This window comes from Leucoraja erinacea, chromosome 32 (assembly GCF_028641065.1).
Source record: "Leucoraja erinacea ecotype New England chromosome 32, Leri_hhj_1, whole genome shotgun sequence".
NCBI classification, from domain to species: domain Eukaryota; kingdom Metazoa; phylum Chordata; class Chondrichthyes; order Rajiformes; family Rajidae; genus Leucoraja; species Leucoraja erinaceus.
Window position 1 is genome coordinate 8,319,501 of NC_073408.1, and position 26,945 is coordinate 8,346,445.

Consider the following 26,945-nt stretch of genomic DNA (forward strand, 5'->3'; position numbering starts at 1 on the left):
AACTTTATACGATATATGTAAACTTAGATGAGAGCACCGAAGTTACTGTATGATTGCTACATTTGGTGACAACACAAGAATAGACAGGAAAGCGAGAGGACGTAAGGAGGCTAAATAGTGATATAAATAGATTCAATGAAAGTACAAAAAGTGTTGAGAAATGTGAATTGTCCATTTTAGTAGAAAATATATGAACCATTTTCTAAAGTTTGTGAGATTGCAGATCTCTGGAGGTGGAGAGGGATCTGTGTGTCCCAGTGGCTGATTCACAAATAGTTATTGTTCAAGTGCCGCAAGAAACCAGGAAAACCGAGAGATCTTTACTGCTGGGTGATTTCGCGGAAACAGGCTGTTCAGCCCATCAAGTTTCCACCAACCACCATTGGCATAGATTGGGTGGATAATCGGAAACTTTTCATTCATTTGTTCTATATCTCTCCATATGACTGCCTGTATCTTTTCTTTCCCTTTCCCCTGACTCAGTCTGAAGAAGGGTCTCGACCCGAAACATCGCCTCTTCCTTTTCTCTAGAGACACTGTCTGACCTGCTGAGTTACTCCAGCTTTTTGTCTCTATCTTCGGGATGCGTTGACAGTAATTGCACGTAGCTACTGCCCCATTGTTCAAATGCTGATTTGCGCATTTCCACTGGTAATTCCGTGTTGATGGCCCGTGAAAAGGAGCTGAAATCACCAAGTGTGAAGAACCTGTTCTTTTCTGAGTTTCTCCCTTAAAACCAGTGACTCGTTTTCACAGTGTGACACTCCCACATGGATAGGGGTTGCTCCAGTTGCCTGCTGCTCACTGGGCTGAGAGCAGCCGTAGCTTCTCCCAGAGAGTGAGATCAAAATCAAGTCCCGTCCCCGATCAGTCTGAAGAAGGGTTTCGGCCCGAAACGTTGCCTATTTCCTTCGCTCCATAGATGCTGCTGCACCCGCTGAGTTTCTCCAGCTTTTTTGTGTAACCTTCAAGTCTAATTTAGTTTATGTGTGGGAAAGAACTGCAGATCCTGGTTTAAATTGAAGTTAGACCCAAAATGCTGGAGTAACTCAGCGGGACAGGCAGCGTCTCTGGAGAGAAGGAATGGGTGACATTTCGGGTCGAGACCCTTCTTCAGACTTTTGTTTAGTTTGGAGATACAGAGCAGAAACAGGCCCTTTGGCCCATCAAGTCTATACCAACCTGTGATCAGCCTGTACACTAACACTATCCGACATGCTGGGGACAATTTACAATCTTCACTGAAGCCAATCATGACCCTAGGACTGTCCTTGATCAGAGATTACTGGCTTTACCTTGCACTAAACGATATTCCATTGTCATATATCTATACACTGTAAATGGCTGGATTGTAATCATGTATTGTCTTTCCGCTGACTGGATAGCACGCAACAAAAGCTTTTCACTGTACCTCGGTAGAGGTGACAATATCAGAATCAGAATCAGAATCAGAATCAGATTTTATTCGCCAAGTATGTTTTGCAACATACGAGGAATTTCACTGGCCAGGTCAGTCATACAATTAAAAGCAACAAACTCAAAAACACATTTTAACATGAACATCCACCACAGTGACTGCTACACATTCCTCACTGTGATGGAAGGCGAAATAAAGTTCAAGTCCTTCCTTTTGTTCTTCCTCAGTCAGGGGCCTCGAGCTCCCCGTTGAGAGGACGTTCTTAATTCCCGTAGCCAGAGGCGTTCGGACCTTCCACGTCGAGGTGTTCACTCCTGAATCGGGGGGGATGTCAGCTCCCCCGCGCCGTGCGATCGAACCTCGTGTCGGGGCTGGTCGAACCTTCTGTGGTGTCAGTATTAAACTAACTAAACTAAACTAAACCAAACTAAACAAAGTTGCAGCTTCACATTTGTGATACTATAGTGGGATTACTAGACTGATGCCTACTAGGTTACTAGGCTGGTTACATGCTTCACATCATGGATACCAGGCTCACATCCAGATGCCCGATCTTCTGATATAAAGAATGTCTAAATGGCCGCTGGAGAATTTAGTCATTCACCCATCTATTCCCATCTTGATTTTATACGCCTCTAAGATCTTCCCTTAGCCTAGTTGTACCTTGAGATATATATTTTAAATGGAGACTAAACTCAAGGGACAGATAGAACATATTTGTTACTCATGTTGGCATTTGCTTTGACATTTCTAATTGAGTTTACTAATCTACAATAACACATTTGGGAGACATACACTGGAGTGTACACACATGCTTGCTCACTGCATCAGCCCGAAGGCTTGTGTTTACTGTTGTCAGTTTAGCATAACTCTTTAGGGAGAGGCCTGATCTATCAGAGGAACTATCGCTGTTGAGAATGGATGTGTACACTGGTGTGATCCAAAGCCGGTCCTGAGACGACATGGGTTAAGAACTTGGTTTGACTTTCTTCGGGGAATAGGATATGGATAGTATAGGATAGGTTTAAATGGAGTTAAAATGCCAAACATTTTAACAACCCTTCCCATTCCCATACTGATTGTTCCGTCCTGGGCCTCTTGCACTGTCCGAGTGAAGCCACATGCAAATTGGGGGAACACCACCTCATATTTTGTTCAGCGGGTCAGGCAGCATCTGCAGAGAGAATGCTTCAGGTCGTCACTCTCAGGCTGTCTGGGGAAGGGATCTGACCCAAAACCACATTGATGACATTTCTTCAGGACTGAAAATAATTAGAAGATTCAGAGTTAGTGGGGAGAAGCGAAGATTAGTCATCGGATAGAGGGTGGGAAGGTTTGAATGACAAAAGTGCCAAGGTTTTAAGTGGCAAAAGAACAGGTCTGAAGATGGGTCTCACCCCAAAACGTCACCCTTTCCTTCTCTCCAGAGATGTTGCCTGTCCCGCTGAGTTACTCCAGCTTTTTGTGCTTATCTTAGATTGAAATGGGGATGAGTTATCTGAGGTTATGGAAGAATTAGGAGGAAATACTAGAAAACTGTGTTAGATGACTAGTAGCTCTGGCTCCTGCCAGTGGAGTGAGAGGTGGTATAGACCCATCACCAAAATGCATTTGCTCTATCATTACCCTGGGTCATACTCAGTGAGGTAGTGGATCTACCAAAGACCACCACTCATCCCAAACCTGGATCAGAAGCACAAGCCAACAAAGAAAGTGGTGGCATTCCAACATTTAGTGGCTCAGCACTGCGTACAACGTCCACACATAAATAAGCATTTTTGTCTGCATCATTCCCTTACCCATTATACTTCCACAAAGGAAGATTTGTTATGTGGAATTGTTGGACTGGTTTTAAAGTATGTGCAAAAAAACAGTGCTGGATGAATTCAGCGGGTCAGGCAACGTCTGAGGAGGGAATTCTCGGGATGGACTCCTTCTTCAGGGTGATGGAGTAGGGGGAGGGGCTTCAGAAGGGTTGGGGGTGGGGCAAAGCCTGGGGAGTGATAGGTGGATACAGATGAGGGAGGTGATGGGATGGAATAGGCAACAAAGGCCAGAGGTGAAAAGGAGACAGAAGGGTGTCGGACAATGGAAGGAAGGAGATGTGGGGGAATGTAAAGCTGGAGGGAGGGACAAACGTGGACGGGGACAGAGGGGAAGGCAAAGAGAAGGGGTAAAAGTGAAATGTGGAACTGGGGGACGGAACTTGAGTGTATGTAGGAGGGGAAAGGAGCAGGGTGACTGGAGTGGTGGGAGATGGTGGGAGAAAATGTGCATACTGGGGAGAAGCGACGAAAAGAGAATGTGGGTAGGAGATATTACTTCAAATTGGAGAAGGTAGGGGATGTCTTTGATCACAGGTAATACGGGCTTACTCAACCTCGTACTGTTATCAGCAGCGTTGTGCAGCTAAAGGGCCTGTCCCACAGCATGCGACCTGCATGCGGCGAGCGCGACCAAACCGGAAGCGGGGGCCGTGCGGAGGTCGAGTGAGTGACGTGAAGTTCGAGGGAAGTCCGCGGGAAGTTCGTGCGTGACGTACGGCGTCAAGACGCTGCGTACGCCCTCGAGACGCTGCACACGGCAGTCGATACGGCTCCGGCAATCGAAGTGGGACCGGCCCCGCAGGGCCGAACGGCTCAAGCGACCACGTTAGATCGCGCTTGCCGCATGGAGTCGCATACTCGTGGGACAGGCCTTTTAGGGGAGGAGTTGAGGAGATCCAGTGACCAAAGCCCTTACCAGGGTTTTGCAGCAAGTGAACGAAAGCAAATTCCTCCCCCTCCTGCATCTCCGTTGGATTCATTTGAATTATTCTCTTGTGACGACATGTTAGACATCTCAGAAAGCAAGGTTTAAGACACAATCCTTTGTTTCCCACAAGGCCAGCTTCTGCATTCGCGGCCCTTGCACTAACAAGGTAGCATTTATTCGGCCAAAACAGTCAGATAGACGCCAGGCTAAATTGGCTAATTATACAAGAGACATTGTACGTCAAGCCCCTTGCAGCTGAATGGAAAACTCAGTGGTGAATCCGTATACTGCAGAGTAGCAGACCACAGAGATAACCATACCTCCATCTCATTGCTGAACACAATTATCCTGAGACATGCGACACCCCAGCTGGAAGCACTTGTCAGCCAAAGATGCTTCAAATATGCGATGCAAAGTTATATATATATATATATATGCACATGTAGCAGGTTTAAACACATAAGCATCAACTAAATTCACAATCGGAGCCACAAACACACTGCAGATGCCAGGATCGTGACTAAAACACAAAGAACTGGAGGAACCCAGTGGGTTAGGCGGCATCTAGAAAATAGAACATATAGAGGAACAGTACAGCACAAGAACAGGGTCTGAAGAAGGGTCTCGACCCGAAACATCACCCATTCCTTCTCTCCAGAGATGCCGCCTGTCTCGCTGAGTTACTCCAGCATTTTGTCTCTAACTCTGGTTTAAACCAGCATCTGCAGTTCCTTCCCTCACAAGAACAGGCCCTTTGGCCCACGATTTCTGGGCCAAACATGATGCGAAGACCAATCTTATCTGGGAACAAAGAACTGCAGATGCTGGTTAATATATAAAAAGGCACAAAGTGCTGGAGTAGCTCGGCAGGTCAGGCAGCGCCTCTGGAGAACACAGAGAGACTTCTCAGACTATTATCTACCTGCACACAGTCCACATCCCTCCATTCCATGCAAATCCATTTGCCTATTAAAAACCACTATGCAATATGCCACTATTTTATCCGCTTCAACCACCAACTCTGGCAGCGAGTTCCAGACACCCACCACCCTCTGTGTATAAAAGTTGCCCCTCTCTGGAGGGATATGGACAGGCGATTTTTCTGATCAGAGCCCGTCTTCCGACATTACTTTTTATGCTTTCTCTTTCATGCCTGAGCCTCTCAGAATTGTTGACGGAACACTTTGTTCAACGTTTCTTTCATTTATTTTCCTAACATAATGATTCAGTGGCAAAGTCAGATTTTAAAAGCTGTTTCATCTTCATTTTCCCCAGTGTGCTTTTTCATTGTCCTCATGCAAGGATATATTTCTTGGACTGTGCAAAGATTTACAGAGAGAAGCAATCTGTTCTTTGCAGTGAGGATGTAGATTGCCTTATTTGTGTCTGTACGCTGACGAAAGCTGGATTGTAATCATGTATTGTCCTTCCGCTGACTGGTTATCAGGCAACACAAGCTTTTCACTGTACCTCGGTACACGTGACATAGAAACATAGAAATATAGAAATTAGGTGCAGGAGTAGGCCATTTCGGCCCTTCGAGCCTGCACCGCCATTCAATATGATCATGGCTGATCATCCAACTCAGTATCCCGTACCTGCCTTCTCTCCATACCCTCTGATCCCCTTAGCCACAAGGGCCACATCTAACTCCCTCTTAAATATAGCCAATGAACTGGCCTCAACTACCCTCTGTGGCAGAGAGTTCCAGAGATTCACCACTCTCTGTGTGAAAAAAGTTCTCCTCATCTCGGTTTTAAAGGATTTCCCCCTTATCCTTAAGCTGTGACCCCTTGTCCTGGACTTCCCCAACATCGGGAACAATCTTCCTGCATCTAGCCTGTCCACCCCTTAAGAATTTTGTAAGTTTCTATAAGATCCCCTCTCAATCTCCTAAACTCTAGAGAGTATAAACCAAGGCTATCCAGTCTTTCTTCATAAGACAGTCCTGACATCCCAGGAATCAGTCTGGTGAACCTTCTCTGCACTCCCTCTATGGCAATAATGTCCTTCCTCAGAGTTGGAGACCAAAACTGCACGCAATACTCCAGGTGTGGTCTCACCAAGACCCTATACAACTGCAGTAGAACCTCCCTGCTCCTATACTCAAATCCTCTTGCTATGAAAGCCAACATGCCAATAACGTGACAATAAACTAACAAACGGAACTGAAACTTATTTGGACATTTTTCTTTCTGCTATTGTGTTTTGGCTGAGATCTGGAACAGGGAGAACTGTGGACATTTCGCCAGATATATGGATGAGTTTTGAGTGTGTGTTTGAGTTTAGTTTATTGTCACATGTACAGTGAAAAGCTTTTGTTGCGTGCTAACCAGTCACGGGAAAGAGAATACATAATTACAATCGAGCCATCCCCAGAGGACAGACGCAGGATAAAGGGAATCCGTGAATAATGTTTAGTGCAGGATAAAGTTCTGTAAAGTCCGATCAAAAAGAGTCCGAGGGTCTACAATGAGGTAGATAGTATCTCAGGACTCTTTCTAGTCGTTGGTAGGATGGTTCAGTTGCCTGATAACAGTTAACAGGAAGGCTTTAGAGGACCATGGGCCAAATGTAGGCAAACAGGTCTAGCAAGTATGCCAACTTAGTCGGCATGAATAAGATGGGCAGAAGGGTCATTTCCATGCTGTAGAACTCTCTGACCCTATTTACAAAATTTAAGAACTCAATTTACCTGCAAACCTGCATGTCTTTGGAATGTGGGCGGAAACCGGAGCACTTGGAGAAAATATTAGTCTTGGGCGCTGTTAGGAAATCATTCTACCACTTTGCCAATGTACCACCCCATTGTTTGTGAATAGTGTGGAGATCAGGTAGGGAAGTGGATCTGCAGCTAAAGATCTAATCTTAATCTTAATCTTAGTAGGAGTGATAATCGGAGTTGGTGATTCATAGAAACATAGAAACTAGGTGCAGGAGTAGGCCATTCGGCCCCTTCGAGCCAGCACTGCCATTCAATATGATCATGGCTGATCATCCAAAATCAGTACCCCGTTCCTGCTTTCTACCCATATCCCTTGATCCATTAGCCCTAAGAGCTAAATCTAACTCTCTCTTTAGAAAATCCAGTGATTTGGCCTCCAGTGTCTTCTGTGACAGAGAATTCCACAGATTCACAACTCTCTCGTGGAAAAAGTTTTTTCTCATCTCAGTCCTGAATGGCCTACCCCTTATTCTTAAACTGTGACCCCAGCTTCTGGGGTCCCCCAACATGGGGAATATTTTTCCTGCATCTTGCCTGTCCAATCCCTTAAGATTTTTATATGTTTCTATAAGATCTCCTCTCATCCTTCTAAATTCCAGTGAATACAAGTCCAGTCGATCCATTCTTTCATCGCATTTCAGTCCTGCCACAAGCTCTGGCCATTAGCCAAAGCAGAAGTGTTTAAGAAGGAACTGCAGATGCTGGAAAATCAAAGGTACACAAAAATGCTGGAGAAACTCAGCGGGTGCAACAGCATCTATGGAGCGAAGGAAATAGGCAACGTTTCGGGCCGAAACCCTTCTTCAGACTGATGGGGGGTTGGGGGGGCGGGGAGAAGAAAGGAAAAAGGAGGAGGAGGAGGAGGCCGAAGGCTGAGGAAGGGGAGGAGACAGCAAGTGTTAACAAAATTGGGAGAATTCAATGTTCATGCCCCCAGGATGCAGACTCCCCCCAAGGTGCTGTTCCTCCAATTTCCGGTGTTGCTCGCTCTGGCCATGGAGGAGACCCAGGACAGAGAGGTCGGATACGGAATGGGAGGGGCAGTTGAAGTGCTGAGCCACCGGGAGGTCAGGTTGGTTATTGCGGACCGAGCGGAGGTGTTCGGTGCAAGGTTAAGCAGAAGCCCTAAATCTTGTCCAACTTTCACACCCATTGTTCCACCCCCACCCCCCCCCCACCCCCTGCACTTACTCCGTGTTATCTCCCCAATTTCGCAAAGACAAAGTCACGAAACAAATATTCTGGGAGAGAGGGATCTAAAGCGAGTTTGAATGATCAATGCAAACATCTTCCGTCATCTCCCCCGGGGATCCAGTTCCATAGATTGCACCCTTCCACACTTTGACACAGTGACTGCAAATTACCGTACCTGCACTACAGATTTTCTTTTTGAAGAACAGCAACGTGTAATGATTTTCATTGCAAATCCAAGAAGCTTTCTTGATGGGATCAAAGGATCATCGCAGGCCAGGATTTATTGTTGGTTATAGGAGAAAATCAGTGAATTTTATCTTGTGTGTTCAGTCTAAACATAGACATTACCCATGGTTGTTAAACAGACTCAATGATCCAGTAAAAGGACTTCAGAGTCAGAGAGTCGCACGGAAACAGGCTCTTCGGCACAACTCGTCCATGAAGACCAAGATGCCCATTTAAACCAGTCCCATTTGCCAGTATTTTTCTCTTATACATTTTAAACCTTTCCTGTCCAAATATCTTTTAGAGTCATAGAATCGCACAGCATGGAGACAGGCTCTTTGGCCCAACTTGCCCACACCAACCAAGATGCCCGATCTACATCATTTGCCAGCATTTGACCCATGGTCCCCTCAACCTTTCCTATCCACGTGCCTGTCCAAATGTATTTTAAATATGATTATTGTACCTGCCTCAACTACTTTCTGTGACAGCTCGTTCTATATACCCACCAAACTCCCTCCATGTGTCAAAATGACCCCTCAGGATCCTATTTAATTTTTCTTCTGTAACCTAATCCTGTGTCCTTGGCTCCCCTCATTTAAGTAAAGTGTTCAATAGCCGATGTTTCTTTATTATTATTATTATATATTCTACCACTGGGAGAATTTACAGATGCAAATTTACCTATAAACCTGCACGTGATAAGGTCATAAGGAATAGGAGTATAATTAGGCCATTCGGCCCTTCAAGTCTACTCTGCCTTTCAATCATGGCTGATCTATCTCTCCCTCCTAACCCCATTCTCCTGCTTTCTCCCTATAACCTCTGACACCTGTACTAATCAAGAATCCATCTATCTCTGCCTTAAAAATATCCACTGACTTGGCCTCCACAGCATTCTGTGGCAAAGAATTCCACAGATTCACCAACCTCTGGCTAAATACATTTCTCCTCATCTCCTTCCTAAAAGAATGTCCTTTAATTCTGAGGCTATGACCTCTAATCCTAGACTCTCCCACTGGTGGAAACATCCACGTTTTAGGAATGTAGAAGGAAACTGGGAAAACCCACACGGTCACAGGGAGAATGTTCAAACTCCGTAGAGACAGCACCCGTGGTCAGGATTGAACCCGGGTCTCTGGCGCTGTGAGGCAGCAATTTTACCGCTGGGGCACTGTGCCGCACGGTTCTACTGTGGTGAAAGAGGATGAATGTGAATGGGCAAATAGATAAGCTGAAGGGCCAGTTTCAGTGCTGTACCACTCCGTACTGTAACACAGCTCTTTGATTCACACCCGACTTTACAAGCAGATATGCAAGTATTTAATGCGGTTAATTAAGTTTGTTCCAGTCACTGATTGTGTCCAAACCCCACTCCGTCCTCAATGTCAGAGCAATACGCTGCATTCACAACGCCCCACAATCACCCAGAGTTTGTAGGGATTTTCCTGCTATCAATGTTAATGCATTGTCGAAGTTTACTGGTGGTATCTGACAGGTTTATTTTTATTTTATAAAACAACCTCAGTTTTTGTGCCTAACCAATAAACAAAGGAATAGATTTTGTTTTTACGGCTCCCTGAGGTATAAGTGATAAAATAAGCCCTTTGGTGAAATATTTAATATCATTTATGGAAATTATTCACCGTATCACACTATGTCAGGTTATCATTTTATATTTTTTACAATATTTTAACAATAAATAGCAATTAGTGACTTAAGTATATAAAATCGGTGTCATTGAATGGAAAACAAGATGGTGTCAGTAGTGTCAGGGTTGTGGTGGGAATACGTTATAGTGTTCATAATAAGGTCATAAGTGATATTAGCAGAGTTAGGCCATTCGGCCCATCAAGTCTACTCCGCCATTCAGTCATGGCTGATCTAACTCTCCCCCCTAACCCCATTCTCCTGCTTTCTCCCCATATCCTCTGACATCTGTACTAATCAAAAATCTATCTATCTCTGCCTTAAAAAATATCCACTGACTTGGCCTTTACAACCCTCAGTGGCAATAGGTTCCTTCCTTCTCCCCAGAACCCGTACTGAGCAATTCCACCTGTGAATTTTCACCCAGTCACCTCACTGAGCTTAGTCGGGTGAGATCAGATAGTTTTAAAACCTTTTACAGGTTGAACACATATTCCGACACCCAATGTTTCAGAACCTTTCTGGATTATCCGTCTTTCTGAAGCAATGGAGGTCAAGTGATAATGAAACGACAATAGACCCGTGGCCCGCTAATGACACCCCTCCCGTGTGTCTAAGGCACTGTGGAATGCCAGAAACTGATACAAATACCAGATGTAAACTGAATGTGAATGGAATGACCTGCCGATCCATGCCCGACAGATTCACCACCCTCTGACTAAAGAAATTCCTCCTCATTTCCTTTCTAAAGGTACACCATTTTATTCTGTGTCAATGCCCTCTGGTCCTAGACTCTCCCACTAGTAGAAGCTTCCTCCCCGCATGTATTCTATCCAGGCTTTTCACTTGGGAGCTCCATGCCGCGGAGTGTTTCCGTTCCGTCCCGACGCCGGAGTCTCCATCATCCCGACGAGAAGGCTTTAACCTCGGGCCATCAGCAGGGGCAGTGCCGAGGGTTCAAGGCCCCGACCACCACGGGTGAACAAAGGAGGAAGATGACTGAACATCACAGAATGTTGATCCCACTGTGGTGGATGTTTATGTTAAAATTATTGTGTATTGTGTTCTTATTTTTACTTATATTGCTGCATGGTAACTCAAATATCACTGTACCTTAATTGGTGCATGTGACAATAAATGTGACCTTGAAGTTGAACTTGAACCTATCATATACCAGGCTTTTTCCCAGTGTTCTTCCCCCTACTACACCTAGTCTGAAGAAGGGGCGTGACCTGAAATGTAATCTGCACCTTTCCTCCACAGATGCTGCCTGGCCTACTGAGTTCCTTCAGGCCTCTAGTGTTCCACTCAAGGTTTCAGGATCTGCAATCTCTTCTGCCTCGGTGACTTTAGTCTTTAGAGATACAGAGTGGAAACAGGCCCTTTGGCCCAGCGAGTCCGCACTGATCAGTGATCGCCCCATTCACTAGCTCTATCCTACAAACACACACTAGTGACAATTTACAATTTTTACCGAAGCCAATTAACCTACAAAACATGCAGGTCTTTGGAGTGCGGGAGGAAACCGGAGCGCCTGGGGAAAAGCCAAGTTGTTACGGGGAGAGCGTACAAACTCCATACAGATATCACCCGTAGTCAGGATCGAACCAGGGTCTCCGGCGCTGTAAGGCAGCAACTCTACCACTGCGCCACCATGCCTTCCCGGAGCTCAGAAGCTCAGATCTAGCTTAGTGGACGACGTTCCTGTCAGGGGACACATCCGGGGTCAGAACAGCTTCATGTTAGCAGGATGTCTGTTGGTTAATGGAAGCTCAGGCTGTTACTGCCACTGCAAGATTAAACAAACAGAATAATTAAATTGTTGGCCCCCATTAATGCTATATCAATCTGCTGCTCAGCAAACAGCCAGTGACACTTCACCTGCGAAAATGAGACTAACATCTGTGAATGAAATTAAAGACTATGACTCAATAAACAGCAACCTTCAGCCAAGACTCACTCGGAAATTTTGTCTGAGTCTGAATTTGATGGGTTATGAACACACTGAAAGACACGAGGTGCTGGGGTAACTCAGCGGGTCAGAAAGCATCTCTGGAGGACACGGGTAGGTGATGATTTGTGTTGGGACCCTTCTTCAGACTGATTGTAGGGGTAGTGGGGAACAAAAGCTAAAAGAGAGGAGGGGCGGGAGAAATGTGTAGGAAGGAACTGCAGATAGACACAAAATCCTGGAGTAACTCAGCGGGACAGGCGGCATCTCCGGAGAGAAGAAATGGGTGACGTTTCGGGTCGAGTCCCTTCTTCAGACTGATTGTAGGGGTAGGGGTCAGACCGAAGAAGGGTCTCGACCCGAAACGTCAACCATTCCTTCTCTCCAGAGATGCTGCCTTTCCCGCTGAGTTACTCCAGCTTTTTGTGTCTATCTAGGGGACAATATGTTTCTTTTTTTTAATTTATTTTATTTTCGAATGGTTTTATCATGTCTCACACCAGGGAGGTTAACACAGAAGTCAATGATGAATGAATGAATGAATGATTGACTGCATGTTTGAATGAATGAATGATGCATGTATGAATGAATGAATGTATGAATGAATGAATAGAACTCTATTGTCACATGTACCTCGGTACAATTAAATGCTTCATGCTGCATACAACCCAAGCAGTACACAAGTTCTATCACGTTTTCGCTCTGACTGTTACAAAAGTACTGAACAGTACTATCTACTGCCTGTCTGCCACAGTACTTGGCATCAGGTCTCCCCCCACGGCCGGGCTCCCCTTTATTCTGTTTGTTTCGGTGGTCCCTTGCCCCCATAGGGACCCCCTCATTCTCGGTTGCCAACCCTCCCAACGCCCCCCCCCCCCCCCCCCCCCCCCGCTGAATTCCCCCATCACTGATTGAGGCAGTGCAGCGTAGGTTCACGAGATTGAGCCCTGGGATGGCGGGACTGTCATATGATGAAAGATTGAAAAGACTAGGCTTGTATTCATGGGAGTTTAGAAGGATGAGGGGGGATTTTATAGAAACATGTAAAATTATAAAAGGACTGGACAAGCTAGATGCAGGAAAAATGTTCCCAATGTTGGGCGAGTCCAGAACCAGAGGCCACAGTCTTAGAATAAAGGGGAGGTCATTTAAGACTGAGGTGAGAAAAAAACTTTTCACCCAGAGAGTTGTGAATTTATGGAATTCCCTGCCACAGAGGGCAGTGGAGGCCAAGTCACTGGATGGATTTAAGAGAGAGTTAGATAGAGCTCTAGGGGCTGGTGGAGTCAAGGGATATGGGGAGAAGGCAGGCACGGGTTATTCATTGGGGACGATCAACCATGATTACAATGAATGGCGGTGCTGGCTCGAAGGGCCGAATGGCCTCCTCCTGCTCCTATTTTCTATGTTTCTATGTTTCATTCTCGGGCTGACTCATTGGCGTTGCGGGGAGGAAGGGTGCACTGTCAGAGGTCACATCCTGGGATGGAATACTAAGCCGTGGACTCTCCGAACCCCCAAGGTGATCGTTGCCGGACTATTGTGAGGAGGGGCAGCGCGAGGTTCACCTGGTCGACATCTTCCATTCAACATAAGCAAAGAAGCGTATTATCTGATCGTTCTCGGGCTGCGGTGTACTGAACAAATTGGCCGTGCTGTTATCTGCACCACTGCGAGCCCTCTACCTTTTGCCCTCTGAACCACTTTGAGGTGGTGTGAATTCAAGGAAGTCACACCGTAAACGCGAATGTCTCTTTGGGTCATTGTGGCGGATAGTGTGCTTTACAAAGAAAGATGACACAGTAAAATCCTTGAAACCTGATCGTTGTGAACGTTCTTTAAAACCACAGTTATTGTGCAATTAAGGCATTTTTTCTGCATCCCATGGGGAAGGTGAGAAGCAATCAGTGCTTCCAGCACTATGGAAGGTTCAGGAGGGGTCAGGCACCTCAGTAGGACATCCTAAAATATGGTCTTTAGCACTGGCTTAATGGCTGCAGTAACCTTTTATTAAGGGAGAATGATGCAGGGGGAAATGGAAATCGGTTTCCACTATCCGCAGATGAAAAGGTCAAAGAACGACCTTTGCAACAAATGTCGGAGAACAATGTTTTAAACAAAGGGAACCTTACCTTAATCCTGCAAGGCTGATTATTGATAAATCTAAACCATGTATTGTCCTTCAAAACTGGCTGTCTCACCTGTCAAACTTACTTCAAGTAAAGTGGCACGGTTGCCAGAGACCTGGGTTCAATCCTGGGCGCTGTCTGTATGGGATTTGTACATTCTCCCCGTGACCTGCATGAGTTTTCCCAGGGAGCTGCGGTTTCCACCCACACTACAAAGACCTACAGGTTTATAGGCCACACTATCCCAGTGTGTAGGATAGTGTTTAATGTGCGGGTACTTGGTGGGGGTTAAAGGGCCTGCTTCTCTTCTGCACTGTATCCCTGAACTGAACTAAAAGAAAGAGCATCCGGCATTAGTGCTACTTTGAGTGAAGGAGGCAATATTCCCCAGCCATGAAGGACCCAGTTGGGCACTGAAGCCCCAGTGGTTATATGTCCTGACATTTCCAAGTCTAGCAATACAACTGTCAGAGTTTGGCTGAGCCTTTTACAGCGAGAGTCTCTGGAGGGAGCCGGTTGATTCCCCAGAGTGAAATGAACTCAAAACATCCAAGATCTCAAGTATTCCACTGAGTATCAGAGGCAGAGCGAGGTCCTCACAAAGTCCCGGAAGGACTCGATGGGTCAGACAGCATCTGTGGAGTGAAATGGCCAGTCGACGATTCAGGTCGGTATTTTGTTGGGGCATTTTGGTTGACTTGGACGAGTTGGGGTAAAGTGCCTGTTTCTATAGAAACAAGGAACTGCAGAGGCTGGTTTACCAAGGAAAGACAAAAAGTGCTGGAGTAACACAGCAGGTCAGGGAGCATCTCTGGAGAACATGGATAGGTGACGTTTCTTGTCATAGGGCATGTTCTCCAGGGATGCTGCCTGACCCACTGAGTTACACCAGGTTTTGGGACCTGTCTCTAGGCCGTATGACACTATGACTGTGTGACCCTTCTTCAGACTGATTATAGTAGGAAGAAGGAGGCTGGAAAAGAGAGGCAAGGATGGATACAGGTGAGGAGGAGAGAGGGTGATGGGCGAGTGGGTGGTGACAAAGGCTTGAGGTGAAAAGGGGATAGAAATGTGTCAAGACAGAAAAGATAAGGAAATAAGTGAAATGTAAAGCCAGAGGGAGGAATATGTGTGGAATGGGACAGGGGGGAGGGAAAGGAGGGGGATAAAAAGGAAATATGGAACTTGAGGATGGGAGATGAGTTTACAGAGAAGGTTGAAAGAGTGGGGTGACCATGGTAGTGAGAGATGGTGGGAGGAAAATGTGGTTTATTGTGTGTCTGGTTTGGTCACTAACTTCTCAATATTTTTTCTTCACAAAATTAACTATTTTACCTCACATTAAAAGAAAATGCATGAAAGTTTAACCATGCAAGCAGCTTGCATCAATGTCTCACACAGTTAAAGCCCTGTCCCACTGTACGAGTTCATTCAAGAGTTCTCCCCGAGTTTGCCCTAATTCGAACTCAGAGATTTACAGTAATGGCCACTCGTAAGTACTCGGGGCTCTCGTGGACATTTTTCAACATGTTGAAAAATCTTCACGAGTGTTCCCGAGCTTACCTGCCGTTAGCGAGTCTTCCCGAGTACCTGCCGTTAGCGTTACGAGCCGCTAAGAGACGTCCCCGAGATCCGATGTACCTGCTACGTTCATTCTCCGTGCTTACCACGAGTTTGATTTTTTATTTAAACTCGGGAGAGCTCTTGAATGAACTCATACAGTGGAACAGGGCCATTAGGTCATTGCGTTCATATCTTGCGATCATCTCTCTCATGCACGCTGCATTCTCAATCTTCATTGAGTTCTCTACATGGGTTTCTCCTCTCTCTCACAATTGCCTTCCTTCCCAGAGGTTCATAACTGCAGCAGCTGGATCTCCCATGAGGCCGCGAGGGTGGGCAGGGGCGAAGGCATCTGAAGAGCTTCACAGGCGCTGGGATGCAAAATTAAGTCTGAAGTCTGAAGAAGGGTCTCGTCCCGAAACGTCACCCATTCCTTCTCTCCAGAGATGCTGCCAGTCCCGCTGAGTTACTCCAGCATTTTGTGTCTGTCTGCGGAATGAAAGACGGGGCGGCCTGCAGAGAGAGCCAGGGCGTGTAAATAAATCCAACCCTCATCAAATAATAATTCAGGTTTCCATTGGTAGAAACAAAGAACTGCAGCTGCTGGTTCATACCAAAGATAGGCACAAAGTAATCTGGTGGTACTTGCTTTCAAGCTTTTGTATCTTCTGCCTGATAGAATAATGTTGAAGAGGGAATGACCAGGGTGTGAGTGGTCCTTGATTATGTTGGCTGCTTCCCGAGGCAGTGTGAAGTGTAGATGGTGGGGAGTCTGGTCTGCGTAGTGGACTGGGCTACATCCACAACTCTCTGCAATTTCATGTGGCCTTGGCTCCCAGGAACAACACTATGACAATGTCGCCGTTCTATCGCAGGTGCCGACGAGGACATCAGGGAGAACTCCCTTGTGTAGAAAGGAACTGCAGGTGCTGGTATAAACCAAAGATAGATGCAAAGTGTTGGAGTAACTCAGCAGGTCTGGCAGCATCTCTGGAGCAAAAGGATGGTGGTAGGTTTCGGGTCGAGACCCTTCTTCAGACTGAAAGTTGGGGGGGGGGGGGGGGGGGGGGGGTCAGAGGTGAAGAGCTGAAGGCGAGAAAAGACTAGGATCATTCAATGCTGGCCACAAATGACCTCAGACAGGGTGGTGCCCTGGTAGGCCCGTTGTTGCCTCGGGAAGGTGTGATCTCGAGAGAAACTAGGTGGAGAATTGTGGAACTGGCAACATGACTAGGGTGGAGAATGGGGCTCAAGGAGGGAGCGGGGTGGGGAGGGGGGCATAGGGTGTGTGCATGTGTATCTATGTCTGTGTGTCTGTGGAGGCTTTGGATAGGTACATGGGATTGCAGGGAATGGAGGGATATCTAGTTGGGACATCTTGCCTTCCGTGCCCTTAAGGTTGGCTGCAGGTACCCCTGGGGCACGTAGACACGAAGGCTGAAGGCTAGGAGAGGGGAGAACATTTCGCTGGCGATCTGGATGGAGTTGACGGCTGCAATGGGCCTTTATGGCCAGCTGAGGCCGGGACTGTGAAGATGGCGTCACAACATGGCGACTCTTACATACGTGGAATCATCCTACCACAGCCAAAGAGCAGTGCTGCACTACCATCTACCTCTTTGGTGACCCTCATACTATCCTTGATCGAATTTTGCTTGCTTTGCCTTGTCCTAAACATTATTCCCTTATCAGTGTAAATGGCTCGATTGTAATCAGGTATTGGCTTTCCGCTGACTGGATAGCACGGAACAAAAGCTTTTCACTGTACCTCAGTACACGTGACAATAAACAAAATAAACTTATTATGGACTCAATGGGGTGTTGTTTCTATGTAGTTGGTACTTAATCCTGGTTCATCCTTGTGTATAGCAATAATCTTACTGATCTGTTTGCAAAAAAATAATTTTTCTGTAGAAGGTACCTAGGAAGAGGACTGAACCTTTATAGTGCCTTTCCTCACAGTGGAAAATGGTGATTCTGCTGTGGGGGGGGGGGGGACCCAACTGCTCTATGTCGATTAAGTGGGACGACAGATGGCACAATGGGCTAAGTGTTCGGCTGGCGACCGGAAGGTAGTCGGTTCGAATCCCGCTTGGAGTGCATACTGTCGTTGTGTCCTTGGGGCAAGACACTTCACCCACCTTTGCCTGTGTGTAAATGTAATGTAATTATGTGAAGCACTTTGGGGTCAATGCAAGTTGACTAAAAATGTGCTATATAAATAAGATTATTAAGTTGTCTATCTGAGTTAGTCTCAATTATCAGTTCATGTTCAATTCTATAGTGTGTTGTGTCATTTTTCTTTTTTTTTATCTTTTATGTAAGTAAGTAAGTTTATTGGCCAATTGTTCACATACAAGGAATTTGCCTTGGTGCTCTGCCCACAAGTAACAACATGACATACAGTGACAGTTACGAATGACTCAGAAAACACTAAACATTAATAATAATAAAACATTAATGATAAAACACCATTGATCAAGCACGTGAACCAACAAAATACTAGATCAAATGTATGGATGTATGGAAACCTAATTTCTTCTATGTAAAGAGCTTTGGTTTCAACGCGAGTTGATTTAAACGTGCTATATAAATAAAAATTACTTACTTACTTATTTACGTGGCAATAAAGGAACCATTGGAGAAATCAGCGCTGAAGCATTTCACATATTAAGTTGAGCAGCGCCACAGAAAGCTGAGGCTCTTCCGCCCACAGAAGCAGAAGATGATTTCAATCTGGGGTTCTCGACCCGAAACGCCACCAATTCCTTTTCTCCAGAGATGCTGTCTCACCCGCTGAGTTACTCCAGCATTTTGTGTCTACCTTCAATCTGGGGTTGTTTGAGATGGAGAGAGCTACAATGGGCCATAAAATTATCATGGGGGAAGAAGTATCTGTGTTGTGTATTTATGACACCACATGTAAATAGGGCTACTGGGCTGAGATTGTTATTTCAAGGCATCATGTGCACCGTAGCTTTTGTTGGTTGATGATAGACCGGAATAAAATACACACTAGTTCTCAGGCTCATTGTGTTTTGCAACTATTTTAACAGCGAGAACTTAACAACCTTCCGAGCCTTGTTCCCTGTCTCCGATACAGAGCAGCTTAATGCAACTCATCCCTTTCAATCTGCCAAGCTGAGGAGTGCGTGCATGCAAAATATCCTCAGGGCAGCCTTGATCTGTTCTCCGAGCTGGTGTCGTTAATATTCTCCTCATAGTCAGCCTTTCCCCACTCCCTCCTGGAGTTCAACGTCCTCCACGTACAGGGTGAAGCTCCCGCAGTTCTGAGTGTAATGAGAAACGCCAATTAAATTGGACCAAAAACATCATCAAAATAGATTCTGCACTGGCCTGGCTATTCTGCCCAAGGGCAGGAGCTGAGGCAGCCTCCATCCTAACTCACTGGACGTCTTGTCATTGTTGAGGACATGTTCGTTTCTCACAGAGTCATACAGGACAGAAACAGGCACCTTCAGCCCACCTTGCCAACAAGGATGCCCCATCAAAGCTTGTCCCACCTGCCCATTTCAATCCAAACCTTTTCTATCCATCTAGCTGTCAAGTACAGAACACAATACTCCAAATGTGACTTCAACAAAGTCTTGTACAACTGTAACATAACAGCCCAACCTCTCTACTCAATACCCTGACTGATGGGTGCCAATGTGCTGAAAGCCATCTTGACCACACTATCTACTATCAACCTGTGTCGCCAATTTCAAGGAACTATGCACCTGCACCTCTATATACCACTGCTCTACAACACTCCCCAGAGCCCTGCCATTCATTGGAAAGGTCCTGCCTTGGTTTGACTTTCCAAAATACAAGACAGATGCAGGTCAGAGATTCATAGACTTATTCAGCATGGCTATAGGCCTTTCAACCCAACTGCTCTGTCGATCAAGTTGTCTGAGAGTCTCAATTATCAGTTTGGCTCGTATCCCTTTAAATGTTTCCTATCAATTTCACTGCCTAAATGCCTTTTCAACATCGTTCAAAGGAGAATTTTAAAGGAAGAGAGAGGCAGAGAGGATCAGAGAAAGAATTCGGCAATTTAAGGTCACTGTAACTGAAGAAGCAGCTGCCAATGATTATAGAGATTAGATTCAGGGATGATAAAATAAAAATGAAGAATTCCAGCGAAATGTGAGAACAGGCCTTGAATTTATGATGGACTTACATATTGCTGAACAATTGTTCATTGCAAAATCGCTGTGTTAACCATTCAGGAAAAATGAGCCAAGGCTCCCATCACCGCCACCACTGAGGCTCCTTCGACCCAGGTAGGCCTAACCACCAGGCTTCTCTGCAGTCCCCTGGGAGGCCTGTGGGGGGAGTCGGGCCTACTGGAGCTTGTTCCAGTCGTCAGTCTTTGCTACGGTTGGCGGCGGCGCGGTTGTTAGAGAGCGGCTCCCACACATACAGCGCAGAACAGGCCCTTCAGCCCACCGTGTACGTGCCGACCAGCGATCAGCGACTAACGTACACTAGCACCATCCTACACACTAGGCACAATTTACAATCTTTACCAAAGCCAAATAACCTACAAGCCTCTATGTCTTTGGAGTGTTGGAGGAAACCAGAGCACCTGGGGAAAACCCACACAGGTCACGTGGAGAAGTTGTAAATTATTTACAGACAGAACCTATAGTCAGGATCGAACCCGGGTCTCTGGTGCTACAAGGAAACAACTCTACAGCTGCACCACCATGACGCCCCATGTTGAACATTTCCATCCTGGGAGAAAGGTTCTGGCTGTCTACCCTATCTATGCCTCTGATAATTATACATACTTCCATCAAGTCTCCCCGCAACCTCCAACGATTCAGAATCGTCACTGCGGTTATTGTTGAGTTTATTATTATGGTACGTACAGTATACTGTTTACTCTGTGAACAAGGAATTTCACTGCAGCCTTGTGTAAATGACAGTAAACTAATCTGGCCTGATCTGAAACGTGCTAATCCAAGCATGGTCATCATAAAAGAACGAGAGGAAAGAATAGGACAGACTTGTCAGTTTGCCTCCCGTCAGATTTTACTGACTTAGCAACCAATAGTCCTGATACAATAAGGAAAGGCTCTGTAAAGCTCGATTAACATGCTCTCGACCACGGTCTCCCTCTCTTGCAATTACATGCCTCCTGCCTTGCTCTGTCTTGCTGAAATTCTGCAGAATTGCTCGTTCAATTCAGCACGTGCGTGGACTCCAATCATGGCTCCCTTCACTGATACTGTGCCCGCGTGCCAAATAACACACTCTCCATTTGGTGACCAGCCTGCCAAAACCCATCCATCCACATTACTGCAATCTTTGCCAACTCCTCGTGACATTGCATTAACAGCTGCTGCTGGTCGCCTGTTTTACACAGAATTACAACTGTGTCCTTCATATTTAAGCATATTGGTAAACAGGCACCGACAACTTTTATTTATTTTTTGCACTGTACAAACCGAGATAAGTGCTCAAGTCAATTCTGCATTTGAAGAACTTGTTATTCAACATTATTACAGATAGGGATCCACAAGCCTCTTTGTAGTTAGCTATTTGAAGTCACATTTAATGAAAAGCCAAGAACTAAATTACTGTCAACACAACACTTGAAATTCCAATTTGTTTCTTGTTATTTCGATCTGTATAATGTGATAGGATAACTGGATTGAATTCTAAATGCGTAAGCATCGCCTCTTGCTAGTTACCGGTTGCTAACGACATCTATGCATATAGACAAAGAAATAAAGGTCGCCCTGTGTATCGTTGGTTTAGAATATGGGCGTCCATTAATTTGTTTTCTTTTTATATTCATTCATGAGACGTGGATGCCAAGAGTAAGGGCAGCTTTCATAGCCCACGCGGAGGGAAAAATATGCCTTGAACATCATTAACCGAAAAGAAAAAAATGTAATGCATGCGCGAAACGCCACGGAGACTGGAAACCTGGAAAAGACATCAGACCGAAACGTTAATGATGGATGGAGCGCACGCAACTGAGAGCGGAGAACAGAAGCATTAGCAGATGTCATCCATCAAACAGCAGAAGCTGGCAAACAAGGCAAACCCTGAGCCGATAAGAGTTGCATGGTGCTGTACTGTCTTGAGACAAGGTCCCATTAAACTTCAACCAATGCAACACATGTTGAACCAGCAAAGTTTGACAAAAAAAAACCAAAGGCACATCCGTAGGAACCCATTATTGAGCAGACATGAAGCAAGTGTGGATTTACAGAGGATATATGGTCCTTAATACCCGACCTTCTGGTTGAGGTTACTTAGAATTGTTGAGTAAAAAAGGCAAAGTGCTGGAGGAACTCAGAGTGTCAGACAGCATTTGTGGAGGGAATGGATTGATGACGGTTTGGGTTGGGCACTGACCTGAAACGTCATCAGTCCATTTTCCTCTGCAGATACGGCCTGAACGCAGAGTTCCTCTAGCACAGCATCTGCAGTTTAATTTTCTTACAATTTATCCCATATTTTAGAACATAGAACATTGAAGAGCACAACACGGGAGCAGTCCCTTCGGCCCACATTATCTGTGCTGAATATGATGCCAAGTTAATCTAAACTGCTTTGCCTGTAGGTGACCCATATGCCTCCATCCCCTGCATATCCATGTGCCTATCTAAAAGCCTCGTAAAACCACTTTCTGAGAGAATAGATGTGTGGATGATGTTCATCTCTGGGTAAAAACACTACCAATATCAGATGGTTGCCAAGAAATCCAAGAGGTGCCTTCTTTGTTCATAGAGTAGTGGGAATGTGGAGCTCATTCCAACAGGGAATGGTTGGGATGAATGACATTGAATAATTAAGGTAAGCCTGTAGAAGCATGTGAGGGAGGAGGGATTAGAGGAAGGATCACGCTGAAGGATTTAGATGGGAGAAGAGAGTGGCTGTTTCTGTGCAGCATAAATACCAGCAAGGTGCCTGGGCTTAATGCCAGTTTCTGTGTACTACATCCCCTGTAGTGACGACAATAGCAACGGAAGACTCCAAGAGATACCTGCTTCCTGTTTAAACTGGGTGATTGAAAGTCATAGCGTCATAGAGTCATACAGCGAGGAAATAGTCCCTTCGGCCCAAATTGCTCACTCCAGCTACACTAGTCCCAACCGCCTGCATTTAGCCCATATCCCTCCAAACCTGCCCTAGCCATGTACCTGTCTAACTGTTTCTTCGAGTCAATTAGGAAGGTGGCACCACTAGTAGAGCTGCTGCCTCACAGTGCCAGAAACTAGGCTTCAATCCTCGGCTGCTGCCTGTGAGGAGTTTGCATGTTCTTCCTGTGACAGCGTGGATTTCCTTGACAGATTAGCCAGCTCCCAGGAAATGGAGTAGGCACAAATGGGGGCTTTTTCAGTGTAGGAAGTAACTACAGATGCTGGTTTACACTATGAGCTTAGACGATAGAGACAAAATGAAAACCAGGGTATCCATCATCTGCACCATCACCTCATTCCAAACTCTGTGATGTAAACCAGCAACTCCTTAAGATGCATCTGTTTTCCAGCTCACCAACCTCTTGCGTTTTCACTCATAGTTCCTAGGGTTCCTCATTCTTGTGTCTTTAATTTTCCTGACAGATTTTGTATGCCGTGGGCGGCACGGTGGCGCAGAGGCCGAGTTGCCGCCACAGCGCCAGGGACACAGGTTCCATTCCAACTACAGCTGCTGTCTGTACGGAGTTTGTACGTTCCCCCTGTGAGTGACCTGTGTGGGTTTTCACCGAGATCTTCGGTTTCCTCCCACACTCCAAAGACATGCAGGTTTGTAGGTTAATTGGCTTGACATCAATGTAAATTGTCCCTAGTGTGTGTAGGATAGTGTTAATGTGCGGGGATCGCTAGTCGGTGCGGATTCGGTGGCCTGAAGAGCCTGTTAACGCCTTTTTCTAGATTTGCTAGAGGTTGCAAATCTCTAAACTAAACTAAACTAAGACAGAATTAAACTAACAGTTTAATACAATACATACAATACAATACAATACAATACATTTATTTGTCATTTGGACCCCGTTGAAGTCCAAACGAAATGCCGTTTCTGCAGCCATACATACAAAACAAAAAAAACCCAAGACCCAACACAATTTACACAAACATCCTTCACAGCGCATCTTCTCCTCGCTGTGAAGGAAGGCAAAAAAAAAACATATCTCTCCCCTGCACTTCCCTCTCCCCCCATGTCAGAGTCAAAGGCAGAGTCAAAAGCCCCCGGCGGGCGATGTTAATTGTCCCGCAGCCATTAAAGCCACGCCGGGTGATGCAAGGCCAAGCACTGGGTCTTGGTGTTGGAGCCCCCAGCGGGCGCTCACAAAGTCCCGCGGCCATTCCAAGCCGCGCGGGGCGGTGCTGTAAGGCCCCGCTCCAGGTGCTCTTCAACCCCGCAACTCGGGCGGGAGAAGTCGCCATTGCGGAAGCCCCGAAAAGCGGTCTCCAACCAGGGACCCGCGGGCTCCCGGTATTACTGTCCACAGACCTGCGGTAGGAGCTTCCGAATCTCCGGGTGTCGGGTCACAGCAGCGCTCCTCCACCCGCTCCGGACTCGGCCAGCTCCGTGATGGTGAGTAGATCCGCAGCTCCGCAACTGGAGCCCCAGGTCGTTCCTGTTGGAGGCCGCTCCACGTTGCAGCCCCAACGACCATTTCCTAATTCCCTCTTATAGGTTTAGGTTTATTATTGTCACGCGTACCGAGGTACAGAGAAAAGCTTTGTTTTGCCTGTTATTCGAACAAATCAGATAATACCATACATAAATACAATCAAGTCAAACTCAAACACAATAGAGGGAGCATTGGTGAAGCTAGTGAGTGCAGTATATAGTTCTTATCATTTTAGCACATTATAAAAAACATGGTCTGGTCTGTGTTTCTAAGGGAATGATAGTTGGCCTGGATATCTTTGTACATATCTATAAAGACTCTCCCATCCATCTATATGTTTACTGTAGTTTATCCTCATGTTCTGGCTTTATCCATTTTTGGTACTCTGCTGAGTTCTAAATTGCTCCCAATCCTCTGGCCGACTGCTATTTCTGTCAATTTTACAAGCTTCTTTCCAGGATTTAAAACTATCTTTATTATCTCTTGTCAGACACGGATGAATCACTTTCCTTCTTGGCTTTTGTACCCGGACGGAATTATTGTCTTGGCAATTTATGGATCATTTCTTTAAAATGTTAACCATTGCCTGTCCACCGTCGCAGCTTCCGATGAGTCGTGCCTAAGAACCACAGCCAACTCCCCCTTCAAACCTTCTCATAAGATCACCAGCAGCTTCAGATTACAAGTCCTTCGTCAATGGAGATTATCGGCAAAGGTGGAGGCAGCATTACAGTGGGGGCAGGGAGAACGTCAAGTTTCACATCAAAATCTGGCTTCCTCTGGTCAGCGTGGACAAGATCTTGCACGTGGACCGGATGCGGCCGACAGCGGTGGAGCACCGGCAGAGAACACCGACGGCTACGAATGGCCAAGCCGACCCTGCAACGACCTTCATGGTCAGATCAAGAACCCCACACTTACAACAACTGGGACTTGAAAATGGCGCCAAAGTGGCGACTCTGCATATTGTCTCAGTGGTAGACAAAAGTGCTGGAGAAACTCAGCGGGTGCAGCAGCATCTATGGAGCGAAGGAAATAGGCAACGTTTCAGGCCAAAACCCTTCTTCAGACTGATGTAGGACTGCTATACATGTGTACTGTATCTGATATGCTCATCTAATATATAGGAAGGAACTGCAGATGCCGGTTTAAAGCTAACATTGACACAAAATGCTGGAGTAACTCAGCGGGACAGGGCAGCATCTCTGGAGAGAAGGAATGGGTGACGTTTCGGGTCGAGACTGAAGAAGGGTCAAGACCCGAAACGTCGCACTTTCCTTCTCTCCAGAGATGCTGCGTGTCTCGCTGAGTTACTGCAGCATTTTGTGTCTATCTTATGCTTATCTAATATGTATCTAAGTGCTTATGTCTAGTGATACTTGTACTGAACTGTATACAAAAATCATTTTCACTGTACCTCAGTACATAACATAGAAACATAGAAAATAGGTGCAGGAGTAGGCCATTCGGCCCTTCGAGCCTGCACCGCCATTCAATATGATCATGGCTGATCATCCAACTCAGTATCCTGTACCTGCCTTCTCTCCATACCCCCTGATCCCTTTAGCTACAAGGGCCACATCTAACTCCCTCTTAAATATAGCCAATGAACTGGCCTCAACTACCTTCTGTGGCAGAGAATTCCACAGATTCACCACTCTCTGTGTAAAAAATGATTTTTATCATCTAGGTCCTAAAAGACTTCCCTCTTATCCTTAAACTGTGACCCCTAGTTCTGGGCTTCCCCAACATCGGGAATAATCTTCCTGCATCTAGCCTGTCCAACCCCTTAAGAATTTTGTAAGTTTCTATAAGATTCCCCCTCAATCTTCTGAGACAAATAAAGTTACCATGCCATACCATGCCAGGTTAACTGAAGGGCCTGTTTCCATGCTCAATGACTCTATAACCAATAACCTACTGACACTTCTTTCAACTGTATACAACCGATAATAAAGCTGATTGCTTGTTATTGAAGGTTGATGATCTCAAAAAATCAGTTTCTCCACTGAATAAGTTCCCCTCATCTCTAGTTTTCTGGGAATATATGGAACACATACAATTACTTTTCTTGACAAAGGGTTGCTGTCATTATCCAACCTCGCTCTTCTCTTGGTAATTAAGTGAATGTACCACAACACCAGCATGCCAGCAAGAAGAGTACTGCTGCTCATTTGATCTCTGTCTCTCCTTTTTCCCTTTATCTCTGCTTAAGTATAAATAGGTCACTCCACTCAAAGCCCTGCATCTATGCTGCTGCCATCTATAATGCAGTCAGCCACAGACAGTGTTGTGTATGGTTCCTGACCTTCAGAGTGCACCGGGTTTTTTTTCAGTCATTAACGGAGCAGGGATCCCGTTCACATTTAAACCTCCATTATAAACTCACATCAAATGCTGGAAGTAACCGTGGACAGAGAAACAGAGTAAAAATTTCAAGTCGAAGACTCTTTGTCAGTTTCGAAGACAGACACAAAACGCTGGAGTAACTCAGAGGGTCAGACAACGCCTCTGGAGAAAAGGAATAGGTGACGTTTGAGGTTGAGACCCTCGTTTGGTGAAACGTCACCTATTCCTTTTCTCCTGAGAGGCCGTCTGACCTGTTGAGTTTCTTCTGCATTTGGTGTCTGTCTTTGGTTTAAACAAGCGTCTGCTGTTCCTCCCTACACTCAGATTGTCAGTAGCGTACACCTTCGAACTGCATCGTTGACTCCAAAGCAGGGAACAGTCTA